This window comes from Ascaphus truei, chromosome 2, assembly GCF_040206685.1.
Source record: "Ascaphus truei isolate aAscTru1 chromosome 2, aAscTru1.hap1, whole genome shotgun sequence".
Lineage (NCBI taxonomy): Eukaryota > Metazoa > Chordata > Amphibia > Anura > Ascaphidae > Ascaphus > Ascaphus truei.
This window is the reverse complement of record NC_134484.1, coordinates 484,247,742-484,273,659: the sequence shown is the minus strand read 5'-3', so window position 1 is coordinate 484,273,659 and position 25,918 is coordinate 484,247,742. Positions and strand designations below refer to the sequence as shown.

Below are 25,918 nucleotides of genomic sequence, written 5' to 3'. Positions count from 1 at the left end.
AGGCCCTTAGATAGGGACGCTTCCCCATTTTAATGTAGTGTCAGGGACAAAAGGAAGACGCTGTGTGGTGATCTCGGCCTGTGGTCTGGGGCCAGACCACCACGGTGTTATCAAAGACTCTTAAAAAGGTGAGACTCTCCTACCGGAATCCACCCAATGCAGAGGCGGACGACGTCGCGGAGGGCCACGTCGCTGGATCAGACGGATCCTCATTGCTACTGGAGTACTCGGCAGGACGCTCAACAAAGTGCACCAACAGATCACGGGATAGCGCTACTTCCTACACTTTTGGGTGGGCTGGACCCTGGGAAAGGGACATCAGGGTATTGGTGCCTAGCACCCAATGTTCTTTGGGACACTCACTGGTGGTACTGGGCGAGGTGTTCATTATACTGTGCGGTTATGTTATATGTGCTGTTAGTAAAGGTTATTATATACCGTGTGTGTTTACTATTAGTTCCTGTGAGGGGCTCCTCCCATTACGCTGGGATCCCACGCAGGTGGAGGCGCTGCACTGTGCCGATAATTATACCACCCCAGGCTCCCCATGGCAGAGGCTTGGGCCCTCTGTGAGCCAACAGGTAACGGCAGTCCCTTTATTTAAGGACAAAGAGGGTGTGTGTGTGTTATATATATATATATATATATATTTATTTTAAACACACACTTTCTTTTACGTGCATACTTTTGTAGCAAATCACATGTACTGTACATAGTGGGTGTATGTTTGCATATTTATAGACATGTTTGTTTATGTATGTACAGTACGTACATGTGCCAGCTTACATGCATGTACGGTATATATCCGTGTATGTACACTGCTTGTTGTGTGTGTATGTATTAATATGTAAGTGCCTAAGTGCCTATGTGTGTACTGTACACATGCACATTTGCACTATTCCGATAACATTCTTTATATAGATCAGCAGACATAAAATAATTAGTGTTTTTATATTGATAGATAGTTTAACACATTCACTGCCTTATCCCCCTCACATCTCCTTAATGTCTAGGCTGCCTTTGCATGTCAAAGAGAATAGCCTCCTACAGTCTGTCTCTGCTGTTTATTTTCACACCAGCGTACCTGCTTCTACCTCCTTATTTCACACGTCCTATATACATCCATAGTAACCAAATATCCCTCTTACATATGTAGCCCCCGTGTCTAGGACAGGGGTCTCCAAACCTGTCCTCAAGAGCTGCACACAGGCCAGCTTTTATGGATATCCCTGTTTCAGCACATGTGGCTCAATCAGTGGCTCAGTGCTTGACTGGGCCACTCATTGGGCCATCTGTGCTGAAACGTGGATTTCCATAAAAGCTGGCCTGTGTGCGGCTCTTGAGTGCCGAGTTTGGAGACCCCTGGTCTAGGGAGACTACCTGTGCTGCGTTACCTGAGTGGCTTACAGGAGGCCTGATCCTCCGCCGCTGGGAGCCTGGGGTGATCCCGTTCGTGGTACACAGCGCCTCCACCTGGGAGAGATCCTAACGCAGTAGGATAGCCTCTCTCAGGAACCCAATGCAGACAGTAAATACACACAACCGGTATATAACAACAGTATTTACTGGCACAAAACAAGACAACAATATATCAATGGTCATACAATATTCTGCCACCCACAGTAACACCTCCCGGCGGAACCCCCAAAGTACTGGAGGGTCTAGGCACTTAACCCATTAGTGTCCACAGACCAGTCCCTCCTCAAAGACCCTGTGTGGGATTGCGCTACCCACAGTGTTATAGCCATTCGTGCATATGGATGTAATACCTCCCTGGTCTCAGTCCAGACCAGACCAACAGAGCAGCTGAGTCTGTGTATCCGCGACGTGGATCCACACCACAATCTGCCGAATCCTCTTCCGCTCTGATCCTCAGGCGGATGCCTCTGAAGGGGTCTCCCGCTGAAGTGTGCCCCCATAAAATTGTATAATGGGGTCTGCCTGGATCTGGTCCCAGACTGCAGGCTATACCTCACCACGTGGCGTGATCACGGTGTCCCTGACACTATGCAGTAATGGGGAAGCGTCCCTACCTATGGGCCTTCCCTTGCAGCACACACAACTACAGCGAGTCGGGGCCTAGCGGGACCTGGGGGAAATCTGGCCCAGTCCTGCGGAGCACAGCTCCCTGGACATTACCTTCTTCCTCTCCATCCTGCTCCTGACTGGCGTGATGTGATGAGCGCACCAAATGTATCTCTTTGGGGCTCCGTGGGTCCAGCAGCCTTATTGGCTATACTGGCCAATGTGACCCCCGTTACATATACTCTCTATACCCCACCTCTGTGGTGATGAAGGAGTTAAACTCCAACCAATACTCCCTCAATCTAATTACTTTCTAACTCTATTTAATAACTTTCCCAATCTTATCCTCACTGATTCCTAATGTTAATTCCCAATGTAAAATAACCCCCATTATCTCCCAGTCCCTGTGATACAGGAGGAGTAACCCCCCCAGTGCCAGAGGCTCCCCCTCACTATCAGAGGCTCAGCCTCTCAGGCTCCTGTGTGTAAGGAAGCTCAGAGCAGCACTGGGATAATGTGCACAGGTCACACAAGGGAGGGGAAGGGAGGAGGAGGAAAGCACTTACCCAATAACACAGGCTGAAGATCTCTGTGCAGCAGGGGGTGGGCAATGTGAGGGGGACACAGGAAAAGGGACTTAGAGGCTGCAGAGCCTATTCCTCAGTGTGTCCCCCCCTCAGTGCCTGAGATGTGCACTTTATCCCCCCCTCACTGTGTGTGTACTTCCTATGGAGGGTGGGGGGAGCCCCTGTGATCTCTCAGTCCTTCCCTGTGGGAGTGACCTGGATTCCCCCCTCAGGATGTGGGACAGTCTGTGCTCAGGGTCAGTGTTTCCTGCCGGAATCAGATCTCACTGTTCCATATGAGCTCAGGAGGAGCTGGGTAGAGGCGCTCTGGCCTCCCCTCTTCCCTCTCTATGATCCCGCTGCTGCAGCCGGATGTCCTGGTGCGTGAGGTTTGATTCCGGCAGGAAACACTGATCCTGAGCACAAACTGTCCCACATCCTGAGGGGGGAATCCAGGTTACTCCCACAGGGAAGGACTGAGAGATCACAGGGGCTCCCCCCACCCTCCATAGGAAGTACACACACAGTGAGGGGGGGATAAAGTGCACATCTCAGGCACTGAGGGGGGGGGGGGACACACTGAGGAATAGGCTCTGCAGCCTCTAAGTCCCTTTTCCTGTGTCCCCCTCACATTGCCCACCCCCTGCTGCACAGAGACCTTCAGCCTGTGTTATTGGGTAAGTGCTTTCCTCCTCCTCCCTTCCCCTCCCTTGTGTGACCTGTGCACATTATCCCAGTGCTGCTCTGAGCTTCCTTACACACAGGAGCCTGAGAGGCTGAGCCTCTGATAGTGAGGGGGGGCCTCTGGCACTGGGGGGTTACTCCTCCTGGTATCACAGGGACTGGGAGATAATGTGGGTTATTTTACATTGGGAATTAACATTAGGAATCAGTGAGGATAAGATTGGGAAAGTTATTAAATAGTTAGAAAGTAATTAGATTGAGGGAGTATTGGTTGGAGTTTAACTCCTTCATTACCACAGGGGCCAGCATCATGTGTGTGTTATGGGCTATAGCTTCTCTGTGTGAGGCTGACACGTTTGCCCGGGGACAGTCCTGGTCTGACCGTATGTTCTGATGTCCCAAATATCTGCTGCATTCTCCCATGTCCCAGTTTTAAATCATGTGTCTGGGTGGGGGAGGGGGAGGAGAGGTCTGTGCAGAGGAGAGAGGGAGGGGGGGTCTGTGCAGAGCTGGAGATGTAGAAGTGAGACACAGAGCCCTCTTCCCCCCCCCCCCCCAATCTGCAATGCAGAACTACAGCTGAGGGAGATTAGGGTGACCCCAGGCACAGAGGTGGGTGCTGTGTCTGGTTCTCTATCAATGCGCCGCCATATAGAAACCCAAGCATGTGGTAGCCTCGTGTCTGTAGCATACTAGGGTTTAACCCCTCATTTTCTAAATGTTGCTAATATACAAAGGTCACATAACGCTGTGTGTACACCTGCACTTATTAATATACACAAACACACACACACACACACCAAGCAGTGTACACACCTGCACTTATTAATATACACAAACACACACACACACCAAGCAGTGTACACACCTGCACTTATTAATATGCACATACACAACAAGCAGAGTACATACACAGCTATATACCGTACATGCATGTAAACTGGCCCATGTACGTACATACATAAACAAACATCTATAAATAGGCAAACATACACCCACTAATATGTACAGTACATGTGATTTGCTATAAAGGTGTGCACGTAAAAGAAAGTGTATGTGTATGTGACGGTGAAGGGGTTAACCAGGCTTATAAGAAACGTCAAGCCCACTTGGTTAACCCTGATCCATGTGTTAGGGTCTTAGTGACAGCTCTGGGACCCAGATGTCGAGAATGTATTACTGCAACTGTATACTCATTTTGGCGACATTAAAGAATTATGTGATTTTTGCCTTCACTGTGATGCTGGGATCGGGAGGTTTCTAGGCTGTAAGTTTCAGGGTGGGTTTGGCGGAGAAAGTCTTTGCAGAATGTGTCTATGTAGCGGGGTTCCAGGTTATGGGATTCCCCGAGTTGTATCCGGACATTGAGTGATGTCCTCGGATACAGCTAAGCGCATTACTCCGCCAACCTCGTACCCTGAAAACGCTCTTACGACACCGCCAGAGTTCCTGCTGCAGCATCTTCCAGACAAGGTGAAGAAGGGGTTAAAATATATCTGCAGGTATCCACAGAGTCCTTAGTGTAGCAAGGGGCTCCCCAGTATAGCAGAGGAACCCACATCCATGCCCAGGTATCCTGAGCCTAGAGTAGGGGTTCAGGAAGGTGCTCACGCTAAGGTTATGAAGCTGAGCAGATTTGCAGTGTTTTAAAAGGTTAAAGTATTTTTCGAATGTGTGCCAAGAACGAGGCTTGTGAATGTAGGGAATATTTACACTCACTCCATTCCTGACACCAGAATAAGAACTCAACTTTTAGCACGCAGAAGATAGGACACCACATCTTTTATTAAATGGGAATAGTTTAATACGTATGGATATTGTTTTAATGGAGTGGATATGTTCTATGATATTGACTATTTTATTTTATATTGTCCGAAGCCTGTCAGCCTGACACAAAGCCCACCTGATCTATGTTAAGCCTTGGTAATATTGGGTTTAACCTATTGGCTAGGATCTTGCTGTATATTTTAATGTCTGAGTTTATTGGGGTTATAGGACGTTAACTGCCACATTAGTGGCAGTTATGAATGGTTTTACAGTTATGAAATTACTTTTACAGTTGCTGACCAGGACTTTTTCATGTGAGTATATTTTTAAATATAAAATAAATTTAATCCTGCTCCGTCAGCAACTCTTTTTTCCACGTCTCTTTCTCCTGGGCGTACTGACTTTTGGGGATGGAGCAGTCTCTCTGTTTAATTAAAACAAGCATGTGACAATAAAGCCAGTGACTGTGATAAGCCATGCACAGAATATGGGCATAGATTGCCACACTGACAATGAATGGGCAACCTAAATAAAAACACGCAAAATACAATACATTACAATGAAATCAAAACAACCATTTGCCTAAATATGCATTGCTTGTCACTGATTATCTATACCCATAAAGGGGCATAGATAAGCACATTGGCAGTTAATGGGCATCCTAAAATACATAATTAAATAACATACAACCAATGTGTTTGTTACCTTTGCTGCATGCACCCTCCAAATCCGGCTCCGTCAGCAACTCTTGACCCACGATGCAATGCTCCTCAAACAGCCGATGTGAGGAAGTCCCAGATCATATTTTGATTGAAGAACAAACAGAAAAGGTCTGTTGTAGCAGAAAAGCTCAATGAAAGAGGAAGTACTAATTGCCTATATATAGAGTAATAGCCGGGTATAGAGGAGAGCTATCCCAGATCTAGCCTAGACGGAGGGCATAGGGAATTGCTGTTGGTATAGTTACACAGTTACATAGTTGCATAGTAGATGAGGTTGAAAAAAGACGTACGTCCATCAAGTTCAACCTATGATAAATTTAGACAACTGATACTTTATCCTATATTCTTATTGATCCAGAAGAAGGCAAACAAAAAAACTCATCCAATAATATCTCATAGGGGTAGGGTGACCATTCGTTCCGGTTTTACCGGGACAGTCCCGGTTTTTTGTGTCCTGTCCCGGTTTTAAGTCGTCCCGGTTTTTGTCCCGGTTTTTGTCCCTGGTCCCGGTATTGCAGGGTAGCGGCGGTGAGGAGAATGCGGCGGCCGGTAAGTATTTTGTATTTGTGTGTGTGAATGCTACCGGGGGGACTAAATGAAGGAGAATGCCGGGGGCGGGACTTAGAATGCTGGCCGGCCTGCAGGGGATTGGATGAATGATGCTGCCGGGGGCGGGACTTAGAATGCCGGCCGGCCCGCAGGGGATTGGTTGCAGGCAGGTTAGAGGAAGCCGGGGGCGGGACTTCCGCTTTGTGCAGTGCACACGTGTCTTCCCGCACCCGGCTCCTCTGTGCGCGGTGAGTGTCCCCCTTCTGTCCCGGGTCCCAGCCAGGGGGGGGGGGGTAATAGGAGGTGGTAGCGGGGTTGCGCCTGCCTTTGTACCACCTTGTACCTTTGCCCCACCCCGGCGCTCCCACCATTGCCCCCCCCCGGCGCTCCCACCATTGCCCCCCCCCGGCGCTCCCACCATTGCCCCCCCCTGGCGCTCCCCACCATTGCCCCCCCCCCCGGCGCTCCCACCATTGCCCCCCCCCCGGCGCTCCCACCATTGCCCCCCCCCGGCGCTCCCACCATTGCCCCCCCCCGGCGCTCCCACCATTGCCCCCCCCCGGCGCTCCCACCATTGCCCCCCCCCCCCCCGGCGCTCCCACTATTGCCTCCCCGGCGCTCCCACCATTGCCCCCCCGGCGCTCCCACCATTGCCCCCCCCGGCGCTCCCACCTTTGCCCCCCCGGCGCTCCCACCTTTGCCCATCGGCGCTCCCACCATTGCCCATCGGCGCTCACAGCTTTGCCCCCCCGGCGCTCACAGCTTTGCCCCCCCGGCGCTCACTCCCCCCGTCCCCTTGGTGTGGGAGATGGGCTCGGGGGCGGGCAGTGGTTGCTGCGCGGTCGCGGGCGGTGCAGGGGCTGGCGGGCGGTGCAGGGGGAGGCGGGGTGTATCTGTGTGTGTGTATCTGTGTGTGTATCTGTGTGTGTATCTGTGTGTGTATCTGTGTGTGTATCTGTGTGTGTATCTGTGTGTGTATCAGTGGGTGTGTGTGTGTGTGTATCAGTGGGTGTGTGTGTGTATCAGTGGGGGGGGTGTATCAGTGGGGGGGGTGTGTGTGTATCAGTGGGGGTGTGTGGTATCAGTGGGTGTGTGTGTGTGTGTGTGTATCAGTGGGGGTGTGTGTGTGTGTGTGTATCAGTGGGGGTATGTGTGTGTGTATCAGTGGGGGTGTGTGTGTGTATCAGTGGGGGGGGGGGTGTGTATCAGTGGGGGTGTGTGTGTATCAGTGGGGGGGGGGGGTGTGTATCAGTGGGGGGGTGTGTGTGTATCAGTGGGGGTGTGTGTGTGTGTATCAATGGGGGTGTGTGTGTGTGTGTGTGTATCAGTGGGGGGGGTGTGTATCAGTGGGTGTGTGTGTGTGTGTATCAGTGGGGGGGGTGTATCAGTGGGGGTGTGGGGGTGTATCAGTGGGGGGTGTGTGTATCGGTGTGTGTGTGTATCAGTGGGGGGGGGTGTATCAGTGGGGGTGTGGGGGTGTATCAGTGGGGGGGTGTGTATCAGTGGGGGGGGTGTATCAGTGGGGGGGGTGTATCAGTGGGGGTGTGTGTGTATCAGTGGGGGTGTGTGTGTGTATCAGTGGGGGTGTGTGTGTGTATCAGTGGGGGTGTGTGTGTATCAGTATCAGTGTGTGTATCAGTATCAGTGTGTGTGTGTGTGTGTGTGTGTGTGTGTGTGTGTGTGTGTGTGTGTGTGTGTGTGTGTGTGTGTGTGTAACATTATCAGTGTGTGTATGTATCAGTGGGGGTGTGTGTGTGTATCAGTGTGTGTGTGTGTGTGTGTGTCAGTGGGTGTGTGTCTCTCTCCCCCACCCTGTCTCCCTCCTTCCCTCCCACCCTGTCTCCCTCCCACCCTGTCTCCCTCCCACCCTGTCTCCCTCCCACCCTGTCTCCCTCCCACCCTGTCTCCCTTCCACCCTGTCTCCCTCCCTGTCTCCCTCCTTCCCTCCCACCCTGTCTCACTCCTTCCCTCCCACCCTGTCTCCCTCCTTCCCTCCCACCCTGTCTCCCACCCTGTCTCCCTCCTTCCCTCCCACCCTGTCTCCCACCCTGTCTTCCTCCTTCCCTCCCACCCTGTCTTCCTCCTTCTCTCCCACCCTGTCTGTCTCCCACCCTGTCTCCCACCCTGTCTCCCACCCTGTCTCCCACCCTGTCTCCCACCCTGTCTCCCACCCTGTCTCCCACCCTGTCTCCCACCCTGTCTCCCACCCTGTCTCCCACCCTGTCTCCCACCCTGTCTCCCACCCTGTCTCCCACCCTGTCTCCCACCCTGTCTCCCACCCTGTCTCCCTCCTTCCCTCCCACCCCGTCTCCCTCCTTCCCTCCCACCCCGTCTCCCACCCTGTCTCCCTCCTTCCCTCCCACCCCGTCTCCCACCCTGTCTCCCTCCTTCCCTCCCACCCCGTCTCCCACCCTGTCTCCCTCCTTCCCTCCCACCCCGTCTCCCACCCTGTCTCCCTCCTTCCCTCCCACCCTGTCTCCCTCCTTCCCTCCCACCCTGTCTCCCTCCTTCCCACCCACCCTGTCTCCCACCCTGTCTCCCTCCTTCCCACCCACCCTGTCTCCCACCCTGTCTCCCTCCTTCCCTCCCACCCTGTCTCCCTCCTTCCCTCCCACCCTGTCTCCCTCCTTCCCTCCCACCCTGTCTCCCTCCTTCCCTCCCACCCTGTCTCCCTCCTTCCCTCCCACCCTGTCTCCCTCCCCTCCCACCCTGTCTCCCTCTGTCCCTCCCACCCTGTCTCACCCTCCATGTCTCACCCTCCCTGTCTCACCCTCCCTGTATCCCTGTCTCCCTGTCTCACCCTCCCTCCCTGTCTCACCCTCCCTCCGTCTCACCCTCCCTGTCTCACCCTCCCTGTCTCACCCTCCCTGTCTCCCTGTCTCTGTCTCCCTGTCTCTCCCTCCCTGTCTCACTCCCTCCGTCCCTGTCTCCCTCCCTCCCTGTCTCCCTGTCTCCCTCCCTCCCTTTCTCCCTCCCGCCCTGTCTCCCTCCCGCCCTCCCGCCCTGTCTCCCTGTCTCCCTCCCTCGCCCTCCTGCCCTGTCTCCCTCCCTCGCCCTCCCTTCCTGTCTGACTCCCTCCCTCGCCCTCCCTTCCTGTCTGTCTCCCTCCCTCGCCCTCCCTTCCTGTCTCCCTCCCTCGCCCTCCCTCCCTGTCTCCCTCCATCCCTGTCTCCCTCCATCCCTGTCTCCCTCCCTCACCCTCCCTCCCTGTCTCACTCACCCTCTGTCTTATCTTAACTGCCGTATACCTACACCGAAGTAACCTACTCTGCTTTCTTCCAGATCTGACTCAAATTTCACGCGGGAGACATCGGAAGACAGGTAAGGAACACCTCCCCTCCAGTATAGTACCTTGAGGGACTGCGGATCAGGTAAGATCCCAGACGGGATTGCTGCTTTTAGAAATTGTGAAGAGGGGGCATCCTGGCACTGGTTAATGGGTTCAGAATCATTCACATCTGGGTTTTTTTTTTGTTCGATTATTGAGGTGTACACACACACACACACACACACACACACACACACACACACACACACACACACACACACACACACTCTAATGGTAGTAAAGTATAAGTGTACTACAATAAATAAACTGTTATATATATATTTTTTTTTAAAAATGTGTCCCGGTTTTTCATTTTCAAAATCTGGTCACCCTACATAAGGGGAAAAATAAATTCCTTCCTTACTCCAAGAATTGGCAATCGGATTAATCCCTGGATCAACATCCTGCCCATGTATACTTATTTGGTGTATCCCTGTATACCTTTCCTTTCTATAAAGATGTCCAACCTTTTTTTTTTTTGAACAAATCTATTGTATCTGCCATCACAGTCTCCATGGGTAATGAATTCCACATTTTAACTGCTCTTACTGTAAAGAACCCTTTCCTTTGTTGCTGGTGAAATCTCCTTTCCTCCAACCTTAAGGGATGGCCCGAGTCCTTTTGTACTGCCCGTGGGATGAATAGTGCTTTTGAAAGCTCCTTGTATTGTCCCCAAATATATTTGTATATAGTTATCAAATCCCCTCTTAGACGCCTCTTTTCTTTTTTTGTATGTTTCAATTTTTTTTATTGTTTTTCACATATGATATCACATTATACATTTCTGACTCTTCAGGAAAGAGTGGCATACATATATGTTTGTAGTCACATAAGATCACAGAACAGATAACATTTATCTTAATACAACTTATATGTCCATATTGACTGTATGGTTCCCCATACACTTGTGAATTGAATGAGGGTGACTTCTGATATACAGTATAACTATGAGTTTGCTCACTCTTGGGGTTCGTCAATTTTGTATTAAAGGATAGATTAAGAGAAAGGGATAGAAAGAAAGAGGGGGGGTGGAGGGGAAAGATTGAGAGTGTAGACCAACATTGTTCCTTCTTCTGTTCTATTAGCCACCACGTCTCTTTTTATTTTTGTTTCTCCCTACCCTGATTTAGCTTAGGATGGGGACCATAGGTCCCAAACTTTGTGGAATTTCTCCACTTTTTGAGAGAGTTGGGCCGAGAGAAGTTCCATTATTTTGACTTCTTTCAGTCTTTTGTTTACCGTTTGTTTGGAGGGCGCATTTATGTTCTTCCAGGCCGCTGCTATTGAGCAGCGTGCGGCCGTGAGAATAAATCTAATCAGTTTGCCCACTGGGGAGGGGACCTCCTCAATAGGTTTTCCTAGTAGATATGTCACAGGGTCCAAAGGGATACTCAGCTCCGTGGTTTCCTGCAGCATATTTTGAATATGTGTCCAAAATCGTTGTATTTTTGGGCAGAACCACCATATATGAGCCATATCTCCTCTCAGGCCACACTCTCTCCAGCAGAGACCCGGTGTGCCTGGGAAGATCTGGCTCAGCCTACTCGGGGTTAGGTACCACTGGAATAAACTTTTATATATATTTTGTTTCGTGGTCGTGCAGATTTGATGTTTTCGCTGCCGATTCACAGATATCCTCCCAGTCTTCCCTATCTATTTCAATCCCGACATCTTCAGCCCATTTCAACATATAGTTATGATTTTGTGGGATGGCTGTCGAAGTCAGTCCCGTATATATCCTCGAGATCAGACCCTTCTGGTGCACCCCTACTGTGCATAGTCTTTCAAATTTGGTTAAATTCAGAAAGCTCTTATTCTGCGATACTGATTGCAGAAAGTGCTTAATCTGTAGGAAGCTGAAAATTGGGATATCTTGTGCTTGAAATTTTGTTTGCACCTCTTGGTATTCTTCTCACAATCCAGGGGGAGCATGGGGAGTATAAACACAAGAAACAGCACTCTAAGTGTAGATGTACCAATAATGATAATAATAAGTCCCTAGTGAAACTTGGCCCCTACGGGTGTCCTACTCACAAGAAGGTAGTGATGATCAAGCAGAGGTAATCAAGGGCTGACCATGGATATCAGGAAAACCGGAGTTGCCCCTTCACCGGGGGAATGGGACCTCAGCAAGAGAGAAATGCACGCACATAGCACAGATCATATGATTTCAACAATTTATAAAATAACTCTAAAAAGTGCACACTTACAGTGTTGCAGATAAAAAACAGCGTGTAAGCTATAATAAGCTTAAAATGACCACTTGGGAGACAAATGCCGCCTCTTGGTATGTCATTGGTTTGCCTCCGATCACCAGATCTTCTAATCTTACGATATTGAGCTCCCTTAGTTTCTTAAAGGAGTTTTTTATGCACCCTGGGGGAAACTCAGGGTTATTAGATATATAGGAGTTAACAATGAGGAATTCGAATTGAGTGCGTATTTCTTTTTGTTTTTGGACCAGATCTCCCATGTACACCTCATCGATCCCAACTCAAACCTTCCAGTAGGTCCCTCACTCACCGCCCCACCCCAGATGGGCCGATTTCAAGGAGCGAGGGGACACATAGACCGACTCCATCTGCAACCAGTTTGCGGATGAGGGGTCGTTATTCCATGACACCACTTGTTTCAACTAGGACGCTTGATAGTATTTGGTAATATCAGGCACCCCCATGCCCCCTCCCTCCTTGGACGCCAACATTACTGATCTCGCCACTCTTGGTCTTTTATTTTTCCACACAAATTGGAACACTCTGTTTTGGATGTTTTTAAGTTCCGTCAACGGGACTTTTGCTGGGATTGTTTGGAATAGGTACAGTAATCTTGGGACTACCTTCATTTTTACTGTAGCTATCCTACCTATCCAGGAGATCTGTAGATCGTTCCAGCGCTGTAGGTCTTTTTTTATTTTTTCAAACAGGGGAGGGTAGTTACTCTTATAGAGATCCCGGAATGATTTTGTTATTTTGATTCCTAGGTATTTAATATTATTGGCAGCCCATTTCTATTTAAATTTAGATTGTAATATTGCCATCTCTGTGGTTGGTAAGTTTAAGTTTAGTATTTCAGATTTGTCGTTATTCATTTTGTACCCGGATTTTTTGCCAAATTGATTTAATTGTAGCTGGAGGTTGGGAAAGGATATCAATGGGTTTGCTATAGACAATATAATGTCATTTGCAAAGAGAGATATCTTATAGTTTATCTCCCCTATCTTGATACCTTGGATATTTTGATCCTCCCTAATTGCAGATGCCAGTGGCTCAATTGTTAATTCAAAGAGGAGCGGGGACAGGGGGCAGCCTTGTCTGGTGCCATTTTTGATTATAATAGGAGTCGAGTCCCCTCCCGGAAGTTTGACATAGGCAGTGGGCGACCTATACAGGGCTCTAACGCCATCTAGGTATGGTCCGAAGAATCCGAACTTTAACAATGTTTTATCTAAAAAAAGCCCACTTGATTCTATCAAACGCTTTTTCCGCGTCTAAGCTTAATAGAATCGTCCTTTGTATTAGTCAGGTGTACGCAGTCCACTATATTAATACATTTTCGGGTGTTATCAGAGGCCTGTCCTGAATGAAGCCCATCTGATCTATGTGAATGAGTCTTGGTAGGATCGGAGACAACCTGTTCGCTAAAATTTTACTATATATTTTCAAGTCTGTATTCAACAACGAAATGGGCCTATAGCTTCCACATTGGAGAGGGTCCCGTCCCTCCTTATGGATAATGGCTAAGTTGGCCATGGACATCGAGGCCGGAATGGGCTCCCCCTCCAAAAAAGAATTGAATGTCTCAAGAACATACGGGGAGAGCACTTCTTTAAAATTTTTGTAGTACAGGTTGGAAAAAACGTCCGGGCCTGGGTTTTTATTTGTTTTTAATGAGTTTATAGCCTCTGTCAGTTCTTCTTTAGAGATGCTTTTGTTTAACATTTGGGATTCCTTCTCTGTTAGGCTCGGCACTTTACAGTTATTTAAGTACTCTGTTATTGCCTCGGACCCTGTACTACCCCCTTGGTTAGGGTGGAGATTATATAATTTCGTGTAGAAATGTGAGAATTCCTTAGCTATGTGTTTTTCATTATACGTAGTTGGCTTTTGTGCGGATTACTGGGATTTGAGATTTAACTCTCAGACCTCTTAATTTACTGGCCAACAACCTATCTGCCTTATTCCCTTTATCATAATATCTTTGGTTTGTCCACCTCAATGCTCTCTCCACTTTATCAATTTGGACTTCTTTAAGGTCCATTCTGTTTTTTTTCAATCTTTTAAGGAGTTTCTTACATGGGGTATCTTTATGTTGCCTTTCCAGTAAGGCTAATTGGGCGGATAAATCTTTGTATCGTTTTAGTTTCTCTTTTTTCTTGTGAGATGCTATGGAGATCAATTCTCCTCTGATCGCTGCTTTGTGTGCCTCCCACAGAATTGATGGGGATGACACAGAGCCTTTATTCAATTGGAAATATTCTTTCTATCTCTTTCGAATTTAGTAGGGAGTCATTCAGTTTCCACATATAACTGTTATTTTTTCCGAATGGTAGAGAGAGCATTAACTCAACCTGAGCGTGGTCAGACTAAGATATAGACCCTATGATGGACTGGGAGGATGCCTGGAGAATATTTTTGGTACCCAAGAAATTGTCAATCCTTGAGTAGGTCTGATGTGGGGCTGAGTAGAATGTATAATCCCTTTGTCCCTGACGTTGGGCCCTCCATATATCCGTTAGTGAAAACTCTTTTATTGTCTCTCTGAATTTTGTGGAGTTCGACTGGATTGGTTTGTCCCTGTTATTGTGGTTTTCTCTATGTCTGGGTTGTAGACCACATTCATATCTCCTGCTATCAGCAAGGAGGATAGTGTTTGTTGATCTAGCATCTCCAAAACCTGTTTAAGAATTCGGCCTGAGCTTAATTTGGGGTATAGATATTGAGAAGGGAGACTTTAACTCCCGACAGAGATCCTTTCACCAACAGATATCTGCCCTCTGGATCTGGGACAACCTCTTCCACTGCAAATGGTGTGTTATTTTTAAACATAATAGCTACTCCTCTTTTCTTTGTGTTAGAGGACGCAAAGTATGCTTGGGGATAGGTTTGCCTAAATGTGTTAGGGGGGGGAGTTGGTGTTGAAATTAGTTCCTTGAATAAACACTATGTCCCCTTTTGACTTTTTAAACTCCTGGAGAGCTAATCTTCTTTTTTTTGTTAGAGTTGAGGCCTTTTACATTTAATGATATTATTTTTATGGCTGATGTATTAGCCATAGCTCAGTTTCCTCGACCTTAATGGCTCGTCCAGCCACTTTCCCACTTGGTCAGCACCCTTCCTCATGGTATACCACCTCCTGTTCTTGCGCTGTTCGTCCGCACCACTCGGGGGGTGGGGGAGGGTCAGAGGGGAAGGACACGGGGGCGGGGAAGGACACGGGGGTCAAGGGGAAGAAAAGGGAAATAGAGAGGGGAGAGAAAGAGAGTGGATTTTTTGGGAAAAAACCCTAATATGGAAACCATCTGGATCACCTGTGTGATCTGGATTTTGGGCTTATTGCCCTTGTGGAGACGACCGTGAGTCATGAACACGTTCAGCCCTCCGCGGTCATGTCCCGATCCCTCCACTTCACATTTATATATGAAACCCTTTTCTTTACTTTGTTCCCCCCTCTCCTGTGTTGGTCCAACCTGTATAACTCTTGGAAACTAAATAACACTCTCAAACTATATGATACTGTTCCTATGGCACCTAGACCACAATCGGAGAGTCATCCTCCTCTCTCCAGTGTAAACAGATCTCTCAATTGAGGTCTTATATCTGAATTTCCTTCTTTGGACAGCCTATCGGTTATACACTTGTCATGTACTTGATTTTTCCTTTAGTGTCTATCCTCAACCGGAGGGGAAAGTGGGGAGGGGGGGATGGGGGGTGGGGGGAGAAGGGAAAAAGGGGGGTGGGGAGGAAGAGTGGAGAGGCGGGGGAGGAAGGGGTACATGGGGTGTACACTCCGATTACAGTAACCGTTGCGTAACTTGATTTCCTGTCTGTTCAGACCTGCATACTGACACAGTTCTGTTATCTGTCAGATGCTGGGTGGGGGTTGCCCAGGGAAACTTAGCCAGGCGTGTTGGAAAGGAATGGGGGGTAGGGAAAGGAGGGAGAGAGAGGTGGGGGGGAGGGACAGGGGATTGGGTACATCACATAACATATTTAACACAACATATTTGTTGCGCCTCCTTGGGCTTCCGTATACATTTCGGTGATACAAAAGTAGGCAAGCTATGAACTTATACGGGAGGGGAGGGGGAAGGGGACTGGGAGGGGGGGGATGGAGAAGGTGGAAGGGGAAAGGGCAGGGCAAGGGGGATTGTAACTTAACATCACATATTTGGCACGTATTCATAGTCTTTCGTATACATTTCAAATGAGCAAAGGTAGGCAAGATAAAATCTTATGTGGGGGGGGCGGTCGAGGAAGGGGTACATGGGTGTACACTCCGATTACAGTAACCGTTGCGTAACTTGATTTCCTGTCTGTTCAGACCTGCATACTGACACAGTTCTGTTATCTGTTAGATGCTGAGCGGGGGTTGCCCAGGGAAACTTAGCCAGGCGTGTTGTAAAGGAGGGGGGGGGAAAGGAGGGGGGTGGGGGGGACAGTGGATGGGGTATCATCACATAACATATTTAACATCACATATTTGTTGCGCCTCCTTGGGTTTCCGTATACATTTCGGTGATACATGAGTAGGCAAGCTATGAACTTATACGGGAGGGGGGGTGGAGAAAGTGAGAGGGGGAGGGGAAAGGGCAGGGGAAGGGGGAATGTAACTTAACATAAAACATTTGGCACGTATTCATAGGTTTTCGTATACCTTTCAAGTGAGCAAGAGTAGGCAAAATAGAATCTTATGCGGGGGGGGGGGGTGGGGAAGGGAGGAGAGAGGGGGAGGGGGGGCAGGGGAGGGGGGGAATGTAAAGCAGCATAATTTATTGGTTACACCTTCTTATGTTTTCCTATACATTTCAATTGTATTTATTTTTTTATTTTATTTATTTATTTCTAAAATATTTTACCAGGAAGTAATACATTGAGAGTACATCATGGCAAAAATCCAAAGGGCCTTATCTGTCAACCTATTGAATTGTGTACACCCAATTGGAGAGGTGGTAATAACATTCAACACATCAATAGGAGGGAGGCCTTTTGGATCTATGAACTTAAGACTCTATCCCCATATGGGCTCAATATTGATTTTGAATTGGGCTCCTTTTTAGGTAGATGAAATGGCTCAAACAAATATTAGTTAAATGCAACCATTACTTAATGGATGACACCTTATCCATTTGACTCTGTACCAGCAGTAGCATACTAAGTGGCTTAAGCAGGTTTGTTTATCCTTTGGCCACAATTTGGCATTTTGGTATATATCAATGCCTATTATGATATTACATCTGGCCTCAATTTTGGGATATATGGTTATCAGTTGATATCTGAATGTTTTTAATGTTGTTTAATGTATTGTATGTGTATTATGTTGTTAGAGACGTAGTGATTTGATATTAATGACATGCAGGCTATACAGCCTAATTGGGCAATTAATTTTTAATTGGTTAGGGTATATGTACATGTCATTCAGTGTCAGTCTTTGTAGCCCCTGAGGAAGTGGAGTAACATCCACGAAACGCGTAGGGCAGGTGACACAGTCACTTTGAGCTTGGTATTGGACTTTTTGGGACACTTGGTCACATTTGAGCCCCATTGCAGCCGTTAGTTCTTGGCACACAGGACGCTTGTACTGTCCCTTTAAGGGCACGTGCACACTCGCGTGCAGGCACGGTGAGACAGCCTGTGTAACTGGAGGAGGAAGTGAGGAGAGCAGCCTCACGTGGAGGAGAGCTGTGAGCCCCACAAGCAGGCCTCCAACACTGCCACTGTTCCTGTTAACCCCTGGAGGGAGAGTCAGCACGAGAGTCACGGTGCAGCAGGAATCACATCTCTGCAAAGACATCAGCAGCAGCCGGAAGACTCTTTGTTGCATTGCCTGTATTTGCCTTGCTGCTTGTAAGTAGGGCTCTGATTTTTAACATCTGGATGACCAGCGGTGTTCTCATTTGTCCAAACCATTTTATGGCATAGTTCTTTTTATATAATAAATAGTGTGTATTAGTGTAGACCTGTTTTAACCCTACAGTGTTGCACTATGATCTGTGTCTGTTTGTGTTTTTTCCCCTATATGGCCTGTCAAGCAAGTGTGCTGATCCCCTGAGGAGTACAGGATTATCCAATGAACTTTTGGCGCCAGGTTTTTTCTTTGTTTTCACTTTCACTTTCTCTGTCAGTACTGACAGTATTACTAGGCAGCCTTTATATTTATATATATTTTGCAATTGTCACACTGGTGTTTTAGTCTTTAGCGCTTGTGCACATTTTTTCTTTTTCACATTGAGAGTTACCTCTCGTTTTCAAGTATGTCCTGGGCACAGAGAAAAACAAATAATACATGGTTACAAATACAGTTACATAAATGAACAAGGTATACATTATATACAAGACATTGCGTGCACAGTTAAAGAAAATATATATTATGAGCGTATGAAACAGTTACAGACCAGATTAAAGTGTGAGACAGCCTTAGGTTTGAAAGAACTTAAGCTGGTGGTGGATATGAGAGTCTCTGGTAGGTTGTTCCAGTTTTGGGGTGCACGGAAGGAGAAGGAGGAACGTCCGGATACTTTGTTGAGCCTTGGGACCATGAATAGTCTTTTGGAGTCTGATCTCAGGTGATAGGTGCTGTATGTGGTAGGGGTGAGGAGCTTGTTCAGGTTGCTGGGTAGCTTGCCCATGAAGTATTTGAGGGTGAGACAGGAAAGGTGAACTTTGCGCCTAGACTCTAGTGATGACCAATCTAGTTCTTTGAGCATTTCGCAGTGATGTGTGTTATAGTTGCATTGGAGAACAAAACGACAAATTGAATTGTAGAGGGTGTCAAGTTTGCTAAGGTGGGTTTGAGGAGCCGAGCCATATACTATGTCTCCATAGTCAATAATTGGCATTAGCATCTGCTGTGCAATACGCTTTCTGACCAGGAGACTTAGGGAGGATTTGTTCCTGTAAAGTACCCCTAGTTTGGCATAGGTCTTGGTTGTCAGGGTATCAATGTGCATCTCAAATGTTAAGTGGGAGTCAAACCATAAGCCCAGGTATTTAAAACTAGTGACAGGTGTTAGGGTGGTGTTAGCGTTGGTTCTAATCAGGAGCTCAGTCACTGGAATCTTTACAAATTTAGTCTTGGTCCCAAATACCATTGTTACCGTCTTGTCAGTGTTTAAAAACAGTTTGTTTTGGGAAATCCAGTTTTCGAGTCTCAAAAAGTCAGACTGAAGTATGTGTTGAAGGTCAGATAGGCTATGGCTGTGTGCATATAGGATTGTGTCATCTGCATACATGTGTATTGAGGCTTCCTTACAAGCTGTGGGAAGATCATTAATGAACACTGAGAAGAGTAGGGGCCCCAGAACAGAGCCTTGCGGGACACCACAGGTGATATCCAGGGGGTTGGAGTTAGAGCCTGAGATGGACACATGTTGGGATCTTCCTGATAGGTAGGCCTGAAACCAGTTTAAAGCATGCTTCCCTATTCCAGAGCTCTGGAGTTTGTTAAGCAGGATAACATGCTCAACTGTGTCAAAAGCCTTTGCAAAATCTAGGAATACTGCACCAGTGAGTTGTCCCCGTTCCATTCCACACTGGATTTCATTGCAAACTTTTAGCAGGGTAGTTACGGTGGAGTGTTTGGGACGAAACCCAGACTGGAATTGGCTAGGGAAATTTGTCTTGGTGTAGAAATCGCTTCATTGGGAGTGGACACATTTTTCCATGACTTTGGATAGAATTGGGAGAAGTGAGATTGGCCTGTAGTTTGAGACAGTGTTTTTGTCCCCACTTTTGAAGATTGGGACATCTCTTGCAGTTTTCCAGGTCTTAGGGATATGGCCTGCAGACAGGATAGAGTTGACTATGGACGCAATTGGTTTGGCAATGGCTGGGGCACCAAGTCGTAGGAACCTAGATTGTAGTAAGTCGGGTCCCCATTGGCTACTTAGTTTTAGTTTGAGGAGCGCTTGTGTAATCTCCTCTTCAGATACTGTGCTAAATTGAAAATTGTGGGCAGTGTTGGGAGGGGGTGGGACTGGTGATTCGGCAAGGAACCCCGTTCAATCTTATCAAAACTGTGTCAGACCCAGATGGTAGATTCTTAGTGGTATATGGTACCCTCTCGGGATCGGCAATCGCCCTGGTCAACCTATACGCGCCAAATGATAATCAGATTGATTTTATAAAATCGGTCATGGAGGAAATTAATCCTGCTTATCTGTCCTCACTGATAATAGGTGGGGACCTAAACATGGTCCTAAACCCAGTTGAAGATAAATCAGTCCTGGTACTGTTGCGGCAGCTTTTATTCTTACAAATCACCGGCTTTTACCTGGCTTGTTCCTGGAATGCCACGCTGTTCACTTGGAGCATGCCGCTCTCCTTTTGCCTTCCCAGCCAGGGGTCATGCCCGGCTGACGCGCGGTTGATGGGTTTATTGATAATGGTTCGGATTTAAATAGGCTGCAATGCTTCGCGTGTCCGCCAGATGGCATAAATTCATGAATTGTAATGCGCATGCGCTTCAGTAATGTGTCGGCTTGCAGGTGTTTCGTTTAAAAAAGATACTGTACCACAGTGTGCCATTGTAACTTGGCCTTGAGACTGAAGGAAGAGTTGCCAAAATGTATCAATTTAGGCTTTTCATATTAAAGAAAGACAAAGACCAGTTTCAGTTTGTGTTACACTATTCTGCAGAGACCCACCATGAGTGTTCAAGTGCAGCCCGCTTTCCAAAAACCTGACAGAAGTTACGCGTATTTGATATGGGCCGCGATTAATGCAACAGAGGATAAGATGGCAACAGTTGCTCAAATTTATCAGTATTTTATCGAAAACTATGACTTTTACAAATTTTCGCCAACTACTCATACGTGGAAGCGTGCAGTAAGGAAAAGGTTATGTAGTGACCCCTGTTTTCACCGTATTGAGCCCCAATTTGTTGGAGGGTATTGGTGGGTATCACCGGGTTTTTCCCGTATCTATGACCATGGAGGCGGCAAAAGGCAAAGGGTCGTGTTAAAACCAACTAAGAAGCGACAGTCACTGCCAAGCAATGCACCAGCACCGGCTTCCAATGACGGTCCTACTGTCAGTGACAACCCTGAGCCTGAGCCTGAGGCTGAGCTGGATTTGGCGTGCAGTTTTGATGAAGCTTGCATGTACCTAAGCGATTTCCAGCCTCACCTGCTGACTACAGGTGGACTAGTCCCGCTGCCAACTATCGACGTGGATGATGAAGAAAGCTGGAATGGCAGTGCGCCGGCGCAAGCTGAATGGGAAATTCAATGGTGAGTACTGTCTTGTTGCCGTATTATTTTGGTGGGGCTGGCTGGGTACTTCTTTAGGGGGCTGACCATTACTGTACATTAAAACTTTTCTTTTTGTTTTTCCTCAGAAAAGAAAACGGCTAATGGGGGGATTTCGATGGATAATATTGTACTGTATGCTGATGTTTTCCGGCCGTACAGTATACTGTGTAATAAACCCGAATAAATAAAACTATGCATTTATTCTACATGTTCAGTATCGTTTCATTATGTGTCTTCCACAGTATACTGTACAGTGGTATACAGTGCCTAACATCTATGGCCAAAAACAATTTTATTCCTAGGTGCCCTAGAACAGAAGTTCCCACGCCAATTGCCCGTGAACTTGACCGCGGCCCTAAGTAGTTCCCACGCCAATTGCGCGAATATAATGTAAAATAACCCGTTCTGTGGGTCTGAGCGGGTTGAAATTTACCTGGTCCTCATGCGGGAGGACCCTTGCCATAGTGGCAAAATATCAGCCTTGCACGACCCCCGGAACCGGAGGTACCAAAAGACAGTTTAAAAGCACATTACCAAAGTGGCTTTTTTTCTGCCATGCAAGATGGAGAAACTCCATCCTTGCGGATTTATTTCACGGAAGTTTTCTACAGCAGAAAGGAACTATGATTTATTTATTATTTATAAATAAAATATTTATTATTTATTATTTATAAATAAAAATATTTTACCAGGAAGTAATACATTGAGAGTTACCTCTCGTTTTCAAGTATGTCCTGGGCACAGAGTTAAGACAAATAATACATGGTTACAAATATAGTTACATAACTGAACAGGGTATACATTATATACAAGACATTGCGTGCATAGTTAAAGAAAATATATATTATGGGCGTATGAAACAGTTACAGACCAGATTAAAATGTGAGACAGCCTTAGATTTGAAAGAACTTAAACTGGTGGTGGATGTGAGAGTCTCTGGTAGGTTGTTCCAGTTTTGGGGTGCACGGTAAGAGAAGGAGGAACGTCCGGATACTTTGTTGAGCCTTGGGACCATGAACAGTCTTTTGGAGTCTGATCTCAGGTGGTAAGTGCTGCATGTGGTAGGGGTGAGGAGTTTGTTCAGATAGCTGGGTAGCTTGCCCATGAAGAATTTAAAGGCAAGACAGGAAAGGTGAACTTTGCGCCTAGACTCTAGTGATGACCAATCTAGTTCTTTGAGCATTTCGCAGTGATGTGTGTTATAGTTGCATTGGAGAACAAAACGACAAATTGAATTGTAGAGGGTGTCAAGTTTGTTAAGGTGGGTTTGAGGTGCCGAGCCGTATACTATTTCTCCATAGTCAATAATTGGCATTAGCATCTGCCCCCCCCCTGCCCTTCCCTTTGCCCCCCCTGCCCCTTCCCTTTGCCCCCCTGCCCTTCCCTTTGCCCCCCTGCCCTTCCCTTTGCTCCCCCTGTCCTTCCCTTTGCCCCCCCTGCCCTTCCCTTTGCCCCCCCTGCCCTTCCCTTTGCCCCCCCTGCCCTTCACTTTGCCCCCCCCTGCCCTTCACTTTGCCCCCCCCTGCCCTTCCCTTTGCCCCCCCCCTGCCCTTCCCTTTGCCCCCCTGCCCTTCCCTTTGCCCCCCTGCCCTTCCCTTTGCCCCCCTGCCTTTCCCTTTGCCCCTCCTGCCCTTCCCTTTGCCCCTCCTGCCCTTCCCTTTGCCCCTCCTGCCCTTCCCTTTGCCCCCCCTGCCCTTCCCTTTGCCTGCCCTGCCCTTTGCCCCCCCGCCCTTCCCTTTGCACCCCCTGCCCTTCCCTTTGCCCCCCTGCCCTTCCCTTTGCCCCCCCTTCCCTTTGCCCCCCCTTCCCTTTGCCCCCCCTTCCCTTTGCCCCCCCTTCCCTTTGCCCCCCTTCCCTTTGTACCCCTGCCCTTTTGCCCCCTCTTCCCTGCCCTTTGCCCCCCTCTTCCCTGCCCTTTGCCCCCCTCTTCCCTGCCCTTTGCCCCCTCTTCCCTGCCCTTTGCCCCCCCCCACCCTCTGCCCCCCCCCCCACCCTCTGCCCCCCCCGGCTTCCCCCCCCGCCCTCTGCCCCCCCGCCCTCTGGCCCCCCCGCCCTCTGCCCCCCCGCCCTCTGCCCCCCCCACCCTCTGCCCTCCCCGCCCTCTGCCCTCCACTTGCCCCCCCACCCTTCCACGCCCCTTCCCCCCCATCCCCCCCACCCTTCCACGCCCCTTCCCCCCCCCCCCACCCTTCCACGCCCCTTCCCCCCCACCCTTCCACACCCCTTACCCCCCCCACCCTTCCACACCCCTTACCCCCCCCCACCCTTCCACACCCCTTACCCCCCCCCCCACCCTTCCACACCCCTTACCGCCCCCCACCCTTCCACACCCCTTACCCCCCCCACCCTTCCACACCCCTTACCCCCCCCACCCTTCCACACCCCTTACCCCCCCACCCTTCCACACCATGCCCCCCCCCTGCCCTTCCACGTCCGATATCAGCTAGTTATTACTGAGTCCAATTTTCTTTATTTTGTACACCAACCTCTTGTGTGAAACCGTTTCAAAAGCCTTTGCAAAATCTAAGTAGACCACATCAACTGCATTACCCTGGTCTAAATTCCTACTTACCTCCTCAAAGAAACAAATAATATTAGTTTGGCATGATCTATCCTTCATAAATCCATGCTGACTATTACTAATAATTTTGTTTCCATGAGGTATTCCTGAATATTATCCCGTATTAATAATACACCTAAGAAAAAGAACTCAGCTGCGCGATCAGCTGTGTTCTTTTTCTTAGTTGTATTATCAGTATGTTTCTCAGCACAGCACCAGTACTTACCCACCTATCCTTAACAGAGGTTATCATTCCCTTCCCCACTTCCCCTATTGTATATTATTATAATAATAATAATAATAATAGCATGTTTTAGTATAGCGCTGCTAGTTATACGTAGCGCTTTACAGAGACATTTTGCAGGCACAGGTCCCTGCCCCGTGGAGCTTACAATCTATGTTTTTGGTGCCTGAGGCACAGGGAGATAAAGTGACTTGCCCAAGGTCACAAGGAGCCGACACCGGGAATTGAACCAGGCTCCCCTGCTTCAAACTCTCAGTGCCAGTCGGTGTCTTTTACTCACTGAGCCACTCCCTCTCCTGTACATCCTGTATAAACCTTCAAGTAGTTTCCCCACTATTGAAGTCAGGCTTACAGGTCTGTAATTCCCTGGTTGTTATCTAGATCCCTTTTTAACTATAGGCACCACATCTGCTTTACGCCAATCTTGTGGTACTGAGGCTGTGGAAATGGAGTCCTTGAATATTAAATATAATGGTTTTGCTCTTACTGAGCTTAACTCCTTGAGATCTCTTGGATGTATGCCATCGGGGCCAGGTGCCTTATTTACTTTAATTTTTTCAAGTTGCTTATGAACTTCTTCCTCAGTTAACAAATTGTTAATTAATATGGAAGTTTTAGAGGCCTTCCCGCCTCTCACCTGTCTCCCCTACAATATCCTAAATGCTGCTGCCAGAATAACTCTACTCTTTCCTAGATCTGTGTCAGCATCTCCCCTCATGAAATCCCTCTCCTGGCTTCCGATCAAATCCCGCATCTCACACTCCATTCTTCTCCTCACTTTTAAAGCTTTACACTCTTCTGCCCCTCCTTATATCTCAGCCCTAATTTCTCGTTATGCACCATCCAGACTCTTGCGTTCTTCTCAAGGATGTCTTCTTTCTACCCCCTTTGTATTTAAAGCCCTCTCCCGCCTTAAACCTTTTTCACTGACTGCCCCACACCTCTGGAATGCCCTTCCCCTCAGTACCCGACTAGCACCCTCTCTATCCACCATTAAGACCCACCTTAAGACACACTTGCTTAATGAATAGCACTGTGGATATTCTGAACACATGATACATAAAGCTTGGCCCCCTGCAGACGCACTTACCAGAACTCCCTCCTACTGTCTCTGTACGTTCTCCCTACCTACCAATTAGACTGTAAGCTCCTCGGGGCAGGGACTCCTCTTCTGAAATGTTACTTTTATGTCTAAAGCACTTATTCCCATGATCTGTTATTTATACTATCTGTTATTTATTTGATTACCACATGTATTACTACTGTGAAGCGCTATGTACATTAATGGCGCTACGTATATAAATAAAGACATACAATACAATACAAGTTGTGGCTTCCTCCTGCGACACTACTATTGAACTTTATTCTTCCCTGGTAAACACAGAGGCAACGAATTTGTTTAATACCTCTGCATTTTTCTTATTTCCAATAATCTGCCTGTCCATCTCACACTGAAAGGGTCCTATATTTTCTTTTCTCATTTTTTTGTTATTAAGGTATTTAAAGAACTTTTTAGGGTTGACCTTACTTTCTATGGCAATCCTTTTTTCATTATCCATTTTTGCTAATTTGATTGCCCTTTTGCAATTTGTGTTACATTCCTTATAATTCTGACTTGGTTTAGTCTTTAGAAGTTTCTAGTATTATCTGTATTTATTATAGGTGTCTCCCTGCTTGTCAAACTCGCACTTGCCCCCATTCTACCTCCATACCCCCTTGTATCCTCCTCTATTCCATTTAGTTCATTATCTGTTTCATTCCCCTCCCCCCTCCATCCTAGTTTAAAATCTCCTCCAACCTTTTAGCATTCTCCCCCCTAGCACAGAAGATACGTACTAACTCATTTTTACTGCCATCTTGCGTAAGTTTATATAATTATTTCACATAACCCTGCTTAGAAAAACATAAAAATAAATATATATTGCAGCAAGGGATTCTGGGAAATGACATGCAAATGAGCACACAGTGCCACCTTTTTGTCAACTCCATTATTACATGGAAACCCC

At 47.8% G+C, this 25,918-nt stretch overlaps 1 protein-coding gene across 2 annotated transcripts in view; it reads left to right on the top strand.

The window, feature by feature from the left end:
• The first annotated feature begins 3,016 nt into the window (after positions 1–3,016).
• The window catches only part of LOC142488043 (uncharacterized), a 444,382-nt gene continuing 421,480 nt past the window's right edge, over positions 3,017–25,918 (top strand). For both annotated transcript variants that reach the window (XM_075588398.1, XM_075588393.1), the window contains exon 1: positions 3,017–3,268. The gene's annotated coding sequence lies outside the window, so the exon portion shown is untranslated. The remainder of the gene's footprint in view (positions 3,269–25,918) is intronic.